Genomic DNA, 9,185 nt, shown 5'->3' with positions numbered 1-9,185 from the left:
TCTAACTTTAAATTCCGCATCTCTGTATTTTTGTATTTCTTTATCTTAAAGTGCTTTGTGCTGGGAGATGAAGTGAGTCAGTTTATCCAACCCGGTCTCACAGGAAGGCGTATAAATACCATGACATTACAAGGACATTCCGTGTGTCATGAGTACGCATTTTAGCCTTTTCACGTGACGGTCTTTCTTGCTTTTTATACTACCTCACTAACTCTTACCGTAGCATTTATACGTGAATGTGTTGTGTCAGTACAGGATACATGGCGTACAAATGACATGCGGAAATCAAGAAAGGCGTACGTATTACACGCTAAACACCTTGCCCATCATCGTGGCATTTATACGCCTTTGTGTGTGAACGGGCTGGTTTATCAGATGCCATTTTGGATGATGATTTTCGGATGCGAAAAAACTGAACGGAAACAGAAAATTTAACCTGTTCCGAAAACTTTAATGACGGACAAAAGTCTTGGAAGTCTGTGTGTAAACATCATTGACACAATGTGAGGTCATATTATACGGACTTGGTGTGCAAAGGCCTCAAGACTGCCACCCCAATCATACACATACAGTATTCCTATTCTATTTAAACTCTTTTTAATGCACAAATTGAAGGAACTGGCGGGATTACGGTTCACTGGAATAGCACTTTATGTTTACAAGTGACAAATAAAATTCATTGATTGATGTCATAGCACAAAAAAAATATGGGGGATCATTTGAGAGCTTTTAAAAACACTTTTACTAATACAGGGTTTAGAGTCGCCCCGGATATCTCCTGGAGTTTAGGCTGAAGGCATCTAGTTCATCAGGAGGTTCAGGTCAGGTTAGGGTTCATTAGGGTCAGGATTATGGTCTGTCCACTCAGGTCTCCTGCAGGGTCCTGTAAACTGATCCAGTTCAAGTCTGACCAAATAAGAAGGCTTGTTTTGTGTGCCATGTGTTGCAACAGAAAAAGAGAGGTATGCATCCATGGCCCTCAATATAATGCTGCCAGCAATTAGTCATGTGATCATGCAACAGTGTCAAGTGATCGCATTTTTAGTGATGGCACCGTCTGTCAGTTGGTCGGTCCATCCACCACTTCGGTCCAGACTGAAATATCTCAACTATTTGCTTCATTGCCATCAAATTTTGTACAGACATTCGTGTTCCCCAGAGGATGAATCCTCATGACTTTGGGGATTTTCCTCTATAGCGCCACCATGAGGTTGACATGTTTTCTTTGTGAAATATCTAAACAACTATTGGATGAATTTCCTTGAAATTTGGTACAACTGTCCCCGGAGGAACTTTTCCACTGACTTATCAACTTGTCCAGGAAGTCAAAGTTGGTGGTGTTTCCAGTAATTCCTCTGAGGTTGAAGGTAGGTGGAGCTATGATGAGAATTCATTAGGTCATCTACCAATAAGAATGATAAAGGTGTAATTTGTCCCGGTCTAACAGGTTCAACAAAGCTAACAGGAGACTCAGGAAGATATCTGTGTGGGTGTTCAGAGGCTTTAACATCTACCAAAGGAATTGGCACAACATTCTGTACAGACATTCCTGGTGCCCAGAAGAAGTGTTCCTCTGACTTTGGTGATCCTTTGAATTCTTTTACAGCATCACCACAAGGTTCACATTCATGTGGTTTTCAGTGTAATTTCTTAAGAACTGTTGGGTGGATTGCCATGAAATTTGGTTCGGGCATTCTTATACACATTAGGATGCTTTGTAATAACTTTGGTGAGCCTTACTTACTTAGGTCAAATCAGGTCATCGTTTTTTCTTTTGACCAGTACTTTCTTTATGACCAAATACCTGCAAAAATAATAACATTCCCATCAGTCTTAGCTGTACTTCGTGTTTAATGTACCAAATGTTGGCATGCTAACACACTTAACTAATAAGGTCAACATGGTAAACATTATACCTGCTTAACACTAACATTACATTAGCATTTAACTTAAAACACTGCTGTGCCTACAGCTTCACAAAGCCGCTAGCATGGCTGTAGACTCACAAACTCCTGCATCTGTCGGGAAAACCTTCAATCCAGTACCGAGTCTCAGTGAGCACCAGCCTACTTGTTAAATGGTATGAGCTCTTATGCAAACTATAAATACTGACAAAAAGATGGTGATAGGTAGCTGACCAGACAACTAGTTAAATGTCTAAACACAAAAAAATGATATGATAGATCAGTGAAGAAATGATCCGTTCCAAGTCAACAGGCAGCTTCCAAATGTGTCGTGTTTTACTGCGTAACCTACTACTGAGATGGCTGAGTCAGAACTGTAGAGGTAGGTTGGTTAGATTACTAGTAAGAACCAGCCACGTAGCCTCCCTTGTTACAGTATGTTACAAAGCTCACTATGTCATTGTGACTCAACCTGTTATTCTGAGTCAAACAAATCAATAAACAATGTGGTGATAAAGTAGGGTGAGTAACAAAGTTCCTTGATTTAAGGTCACAAAATACTTGAATAACAAACATGGAGATAATTTGTACTAATGATGCCAAACAGACGAAACAATACAGCGAACAAGTTGACAGCATCACAGCATACTTTCCCTATTTGGTCCTAAATAGACATCATCTCACAGTTTGGAAGATGACAAGATGCTCGTTTTCTCTCGAATACTGGTGTCCAGAATCGAGGTCTGTTCTCGATTAGAGTCGTCACGATGCCGTCTGTCACATCCTCTGACAGAATGGACGGCTGTGACACTGCCAGGATGTACATTTCCAAGAATGAGGCTGTTGGCACTAGACTCTGCTATATGTTGTACTCCATCTCTCTCTTTCTCTCTCTCTCTCTCTCTCTCTCTGAGATGAATACTGAGAATCACATACTTTGTGATTTATTCACTGCTGCCTTTTCAGCTTTTCAAAGAGGAAATGCTGAGCACTTGTCGAGCTCCTTGACATGTGCGCAGTACAAGAGTAAAATAAGTGAGGTCAACTCTTCAAAAGAGATCTCGACTAGCGTCACACCTACACTTATTAAGTGGAGAGAAATTCTTCATTTCTCTTTGAAAAACATGCTTTTTAACATGTTGTTTTCCTTTTTTATGATGCCATGTTGACACCACAACAATGTCACAGCCCCTCCTCTGTGACACCTGCCTGCCAGGTGTGAGTGTGTTTTTTTTTTCTCTTTTCTGCCTGTCAGTATGAGTGACATGTGCTTGGTAGGTTTTTGGTTTTGTCTGTCTGTTTGCTTGTTCCCCACCTTGTCCTCCTTCTCTCTCTCTCTTTCAATACTCACCTGGACGCAATCTGCAATCAGCACACCTGCCCACCATTCAAGCCAGCTTCTCTCCACTTCAATGTGCCACGCTCACGCTTCCAGCTCCTGCTTGTGATCTTGACAGTTTGTTTCCAGTTTATCTGTTTGTTTGCTTGCCTGCCTGCTCACCTCCACTAACTGCTGCTCTCCACCCTCAAGGGAAAAACCTACCAGCCACTTCAGCTGATCCAACCCGCCTCATCCTGCCCACCTGCCAGCTCACATCCCCGGAACCACCTCTTCCCTCAACCACGGCCAACGCCAGCCAGCATTATCCAAAATCTCCTATAATAAAATACTTGACTTTTCCCTGAGCATCTGCATTTGGGTCCAGCCACAAAAACCCCAAAGACAAACATTTAATGACAGAAATTCATGCATACACCATCGCTACAGTGTGTAAAGGAATATTACATATTGAGAAAAAAATATTTTCCTGAAGTTACTAGCTCTTAAAAGACACAAACAATTTTGTGAAATGCGATTTTTTGCGGAGGGTAAAGGCTTTTGCACACCAAGTCTGTATTTTTCGTCCAAAATTGTCACATGTTAAAAAAATAAACACAACCTCGCATCCGTAAACAAGGCAAAAGGGGGTTGTTTGACCACTCAGAGCCACCGTACATGCAAATCATCGAAAATGGCATCTGGTAAACTGATCCACTTCGTCTAATAGTGAATCTCGCTCTGATCGCGCTCCAAACAGGAACTGCCCTAGTCTGTTACAAATGTCCATAATCAAAGTCACCATCGTAGAGAGGGACTATGTATCCTCATACAGCAGTTCGTATGATGAAAAGTTATTCCTAATTTTTTGTGCACTCGCCTACAAATGTCCAGTAGCATGTGTCAATTTCCGCTTGCTGCACGAATACGGTCTTTTCAAAATAAAGTACCTTTTTAACAGGATACAACTTGGTTAGGTTCAGGCAACAAAAGTACTTGGTTAGTGTAAAATAGGCGTTGGTGATGATACAGGTGACTTTAGAATTATTATAACGATGCAGTTACTAAACAATAGACAACTATAACAAATACTCACTTTCTCATGGACGCACAGGAAAGACCATATCAATAATAAATAGAAAGGAGTCCAGAAAGGTGCAACACTGATACTGAGCTGAGTTGGAGGGCAAATGAGGCTTGCGATCTGCACAGAAGGTGATTGGAATAACAGCACTCTCTGATCATGTGAAGACCATGCGCCAAGCCACAGACTATTGGTCCGTGCATGTGATCAATGCATGGGCTGGTGAGGGGATGCTTTTGGGTTAAACTGCTGCACCTTCTGAACAGTTAGGTTTAGGAAAAGATCGTGGTTTGGGTTAAAATAACGACCGAAGTGGCGTTACTTAAGTACGGAAGTTACGTGACAAAATGTTGACTTTTGGTTTCACATGGGTCATAACAGCGGTCTCCTGGGCGAAAGTCCGGTGTTTTTGGACCCACCCATCCACCCCGACCTCCTCCTCCCTACGTGGCTTTTTTGTCATTCTTTATACATACAAATTGATTTTTTGGGATATATCCAATTTACAGTACATTTCTTTTCGTAGGTATAGCTACGAACGGTGTATGAGAACAGCCTGAGAGGGGCAAGATGCAAAACAATCTTAGCAATGGGGAGAACAGCAGACACTTTCACACAGTCTCTCCTCAAAAAGGTGTTCATGGCGTTGCACTTGGTTGTACACACGAGTGACAGAAATATTAGAGAGTAGAGAGGACACCTGGCCAATCACTGAGAGGGCGCTCTGTCAGATTGTCACTTTCATAAAGTTACAAATCTTGTCGAACACATGCAGACCTCCGATTCTTAGCACTTAGTTTGACGCGTACTGACAAGTGATGTATAAATCAGCAGCCTCGGCTTTATTCACATACTGTACGAGAAAATATTTCTCCTTATTTCAAACACCTATGCAAACAACCTGTCAACTAATATCAGACTCAATCTTGTAGCACACCTTCAGAGAGATCAAAGTCTCCACTCAGCACGCACACAGTAATCCGGCGCCATTTGGACCGGCTCAAGGTCAGTTAAAGCAGCCACTCTGCCAGGGTTCAGAGGTCAACAGCCCTTGTGTACAGCAAATAGATCCACCGACCTTATCAAGAGTTATTTAAGAGCAAGCCGGTTATCTGATAGCTTCCTTTCTCTTTTAAAGTGCAGAGTCACTTTGCTCGCAGACAGCCTGCTGCAGATAGTTTTATTCCACATTATCGGCTCTTATCTGATCTGACACTGTTCCCGCAGCTTGACGCAGCATTAACATACAACATGCGTATTCCATTGCTCTGATGTCAGGAAAATCCGCCGAGCTGCCAGTCACGTAGCGGCAGATGTCGACGCCAGAACCGAGGCCCCACATTCTGTAAACTTAATGACACTTTAGTCATTTTTCTGCGTTTTACTCCTTGTTAACACGCTCGCTGGAATGTTTCATTAGCCCCAAGTCTGGTTCTTTGATGAGAATCAGCAAGAAGTCTTTCAAACTAGAAAGACAGGATGTTCAGACAGACGTCTTTTTTAAAGTCGTGCTGCACTGACTGATTCCCCCCTCACCTCTCCCTCCCTCCTCTCGTCTCCCCCTAAGCCCCCGTGTTTTACCCTCTCCGTTGATGCCGTGTGTCAGCTGGAAGGCACGGCGCTGAACCATGCAGATGTAATCTACACCTCTCCGTGCCAGAGAGCAGCGATTGAAACGCGGCGGGCGGCCGATCCGTGACATGCTGACAGGATCGGCATAGCGACACATGTGTGGGTATCTGCTTTCATGTAACACATCCCAAGGGAGGGGGGTGGGGGGTGGAGGAATATGGTAGGAGGCCAACTCTTGTAATGTGTGTAGGGGTGAAAAGGAGAGGCGCTGGAAAACGCTGCACGACTGGGTGGGACGTACGCGGGCTGGCTGACACCACGTTAAAGAGATCTGCGGAGAGGAGAAGCTGGGTGGAGATAAGGAAGAAGACCACCAGTGAGAGGACGAGAGGGAGTGTGTGAGAGACAGAGCATGAAATGGAAAGAGCAGGTTATGCCGGGTGCACACCACGAGAATCAAGCCGATTTTGTGCCCAATTCCCCCCTCCTGACAATCATCAGCAAAGCCCTGATTTTTGATCTTATCTTTCCAGATATTCCTGTGGTTTGAGGTGTGTTAAGAGTTTTTTTTTACATCCCCCGGTCGGCTCGGAAGTCCATCCTGGCCGCACCGATCTCAAATCGTAAATATGAAACATGTTCGATATTTACGATCGGATATCCTGTTGTGTGTGTGGGGAACCCCGAGGACAGCCGATGACGCAGTCACGTGGGAAAGACTGACTGAAGATGGAAGGACAACCACCATGCAAAGCGTGAAGCATAAAGTGGTGGTAAGATGCACCTCAGGAATGGAGGACCAACCTGTTGATTTGTGGCAACAAGGCAAGTGTTTATTTATCGTGTCTCCGTGACTTCATCCATCCATCCTTCGTGAATTGGCGTGGAGATGAGGTTGTGTTGCTCTGGCTCTACCTATCTGGTCTGGAGAGGAGGTTGTGTTGCTCGGGCTCTATCTGGTTGGCGTGGAGAGGAGGTTGTGTTGCTCTGGCTCTACCTGTTTGGCGTGGAGAGGAGGTCGAGTTGCTCGGGCTTTATCTGGTTGGGGTGGAGAGGAGGTCGTGTTGCTTGGGCTCTATCTGGTTGGCGTGGAGAGGAGATCATGTTGCTCGGGCTCTATCTGTTTGGACTGGAAAGAAGGTTGTGTTGCTCTGGCTCTATCTGTTTGGCGTTGAGAGGAGGTCGTGTTGCTCTGGCTCTATCTGGTTGGCGTGGAGCGAAGGTCGTGTTGCTCTGGCTCTATCTGTTTAGCGTGGAGAGGAGGTCGTGTTGCTCTGGCACTACCTGTTTGGCGTGGAGAGGAGGTTGTGTTGCTCGGGCTCTATCTGGTTGGCATGGAGAGGAGGTTGTGTTGCTTGGGCTCTATATTGTTGGCGTGGAGAGGAGGTCGTGTTGCTCTGGCTCTCCCTGTTTGGCGTGGAGAGGAGGTTGTGTTGCTCTGACTCTGCCTGTTATTATGTTGTTACTCTGTACACAAGACATCTATTGCACGTCTGTCCGTCCTGGAAGGAGGATCCCTCCTCTGTTGCTCTTCCTGAGGTTTCTTCCATTTTCTTTCCCTGTTAAAAGTTTTTTTTTTGGTTACATTTTTCCTTATACGATGAGAGGGTCATACTGTAAAGGATTGAAGGTGTCGTATCCTGTACAAGATTGCAAAGCCCGCTGAGGCAAATTTGTGATTTGTGATTTTGGGCCATACAAATAAAATTGACTTGACTTGAATGAATCTGTTAGTGTGTGGTGTGCTGTTTTGGCCAAATCGTTGCTCTCCACACGCTACAGGAACAAAACTGTTAAATCTAAAATGACATGTCGTTATGTGTGGGGTTTCCCACATTTTCAAAATCTGTTAAGATGTGAAAATCTTTTAGTGTGGGCCAGCCTTTATAGAGAGCGCGATGGACTAACTGGGAGGAGAGCCGTGGTGGAGGTGCTGTAGATGAAGCACGACAGGGTGGAAAGTCTGTGTGTTTGTTTGCTTATAGGGCATGTCAACAGAAACACCAGAACTGAGCGAATTTAGAAAAAAGGAGAAGAGTGTGTTTCTGTGTTTACACGCAAGCAGAAGCTTTTATCTGTGTCGAGAACCTGTGTCGGCGGCGTCAGGGGAGCTCGTCTGCAGAGCGCTCGGGGAGCATGAGAAACCTTTGTTCACCGTCTGGTTGCAACATGCTAACATCCGTGAGGCATCATTAGTCTGAGGCTCAAGCCGAGAGGGGCAGAAACGTGGACTTGACATGAGGGCTAAAGGGCACCGTCCCGTGGAAACGAGGCAGAGCAAACACGGGTTCCGCCTCGGAGGTTCGGCTCAGAGGTTTCCCTTCTTCCTCTCTTCTGACGAAGCTTCTGATCTGCTCGAAAAGGAAAACATCAAAGAGCCGACGCTGATGATTGCTCAAACTACCGCGCCTTGAAATGAAGTGATACACCAACAGCTTGTTGACACCGAGCAGAAGAGCTTTTTGTTTTGATTTACCATCGTGTGCCGCTTTGTTTCAGGAGTCATAAAACGAGCCGCTCAGTTCCACGAAAGCAGAGCCGGGATAGAAGGCGAATAAATATACAGCAGCCAGAAAGCAACAGCGTTTGGTTTGTTGTTTCCAACTCCCCTAGCACTTAGAGGTTCCCTCCAGCACATTCTCTCGCTGAAATATTAATCGTGTTTGACAGCTGTTTTAGCTATGAAAACAAACACGAGACCGGAGCGTTTCTTGGAAAGCGCAGAGACATACGTTCGAGCGTGGACTGGCTCTGATAACGAACAACTGTCGCGGGCAAAAAAAAAAAAAGGAGAACGCAGGACTCGAGACAGCGAGCACAATGTGGAAGCAGCCTCATTAGAAATGGGCCGTTGTTCGCCGGCCGTGAAGTGTTGACGAGCTGCGTGTGCATCTCAGCTGTCACGTCCTCGGGGTGTAAAGCTTGGTGATGCACTTTGAGTGGAGGAGTTTAAAAATGAACATTCGGATGTCAGCGGGTCAAAGTGTGAGGGAGCGTCATGCATGCGTGACTCTTCCTCTATCTTAACACCTACCAGCATCCCTGCGACTCCAACGCACTTAACAAGGTGGTACAGCGATGAGAGGATTTCTCGCTCACACACACACACACACACACACACACACACACACACACACACACACACACACACACACACACAGCTCCAGCACGGCGGAGGCAATTTGCAGCATTAAGCCGCCTGATAGCACATGTCCGCCGAGAGTTAGGGAGTGATTTAACGGACATTGCTCACACCAATTAGAGTGAATCAGCCAAGTGAAGCTACTGACGACAAGTGGATGCCGGC

This window comes from Sebastes fasciatus, chromosome 1 (assembly GCF_043250625.1).
Source record: "Sebastes fasciatus isolate fSebFas1 chromosome 1, fSebFas1.pri, whole genome shotgun sequence".
NCBI lineage: Eukaryota > Metazoa > Chordata > Actinopteri > Perciformes > Sebastidae > Sebastes > Sebastes fasciatus.
The sequence above is the reverse complement of the archived record's forward strand: the minus strand, read 5'-3'. Positions refer to the sequence as shown.